This window comes from Elephantulus edwardii, unplaced genomic scaffold (genome assembly GCF_000299155.1).
Source record: "Elephantulus edwardii isolate Elephantulus edwardi_28Jun2011 unplaced genomic scaffold, EleEdw1.0 scaffold00105, whole genome shotgun sequence".
Classification (NCBI taxonomy): Eukaryota; Metazoa; Chordata; class Mammalia; order Macroscelidea; family Macroscelididae; genus Elephantulus; species Elephantulus edwardii.
Window position 1 is genome coordinate 2327513 of NW_006399855.1, and position 1528 is coordinate 2329040.

The following is a 1528-nucleotide window of genomic DNA, read 5'->3' on the forward strand; positions in this document are numbered from 1 at the left end:
TTCTGATGCATAGCACATAATTGCTAAGACCATGGCCTTTAACATGAGACATACTAAAATAAGCAGCAAAATGAAAAAAAAAAAGGGTGCGGAAAACAACAAAAGCAAATCAAAAGGTAGAATGAAATCTGCCTATGTATGGTTTAACAACAACATGCTAAAGACATTTCCTCAAATGTCTGAATATTTGATGTTGTTGTTGTTAAATGCCATTGAGTCACTTATGACTCATAGCAACCCTGTGTACAGCATCCTTGAAACTGCTCTATCCTGTGCCAACCTTATTGTCTCTGAGATACCTGTCCTCATTAACCCAGTCATTAAATCAGTCCATCTCATTGAGGGTCTTCCACTGTTGTGCTGTCCCTCGACTCTCTCAAGCATGATGTCCCTCCCCAAGGATTGGCCTTTCCTTGCAACATGCCCAAAGTATGTCAGATGAAGCCTCAGAATCCCTGCCTCCAAGGAACAGCTTGGTTTCACCCTCTCTAGGATGAACCTGTTTGTTCTCCTGGCAGTCCATGGTATATTCAATACTCTTCTCCAGCACCACAGCTCAAAGGCATTGATTTTCTTTCTATAATCCCTAGTCATTGTGCAGCTTTCTGATGCATAGCAAGTAATTGTGAAGACCATGACCTGGATCAAGCACACCTTAGTCACCAGTCTGTTGTCATTTATTTTCAGTACTCTGGAGAAGTCCCTGGAAGTAGACTTTCCCAATTTGTCTTTTGATTTGCTGGATGCTGGTACCAAGAGTGTTGATTGTGAAGCCAATTAAACGAAAGTTGTTAATAATATCAATCTCCTTTTTGTTCTTTTCCGGCATCCAAGATGTCGAAGCGAGGACGTGGTGGGTCCTCCGGTGCAAAATTCTGGATTTCCCTGGGTCTTCCGGTAGGAGCTGTGATCAACTGTGCTGACAATACAGGAGCCAAGAATCTATATATCATCTCTGTGAAGGGGATCAAGGGACAACTTAACAGGCTTCCTGCTGCTGGTGTGGATGACATGGTGATGGCCACTGTCAAGAAAGGAAAACCAGAGCTCAGAAAGAAAGTACATCTAGCAGTGGTGATACGATAACGAAAATCATACCGGAGAAAAGATGGGGTGTTTCTTTATTTTGAAGATAATGCAGGAGTCATAGTAAACAATAAAGGCGAGATGAAAGGTTCTGCCATCACTGGACCAGTTGCAAAGGAGTGTGCAGACCTGTGGCCCAGGATTGCATCCAATGCTGGCAGCACTGCATGCTTCTCTAATGTATTTGTAACAAAAAAGTTCACCCAATTAAAACATTATTTGCTACCAAAAAAAAAAATAATCTCAATCTCTTCATCATCTATTAAAATGCTACAAATGGGCCCAGTGGTGAGAATCTTTGGTTTCTTGATGTTGAGCTTCAATCCACATTGAAGGCTGTAGTACTTGAACTTCTGCAGCAAGTGCTTCAGGTCCTCCTCAATTTTAGCAAGCAGGGTTGTGTTATCTGCATAATGTAGATTGTTGATGAGTCTTACTCCAA

The 1528-nt window shown here is 41.8% G+C and overlaps 1 pseudogene; it reads left to right on the forward strand.

Moving 5' to 3' along the window:
• Nucleotides 1–834: 834 nt before the first annotated feature.
• LOC102868812 overlaps nucleotides 835–1528 on the forward strand; it is an 11505-nt pseudogene continuing 10811 nt past the window's right edge.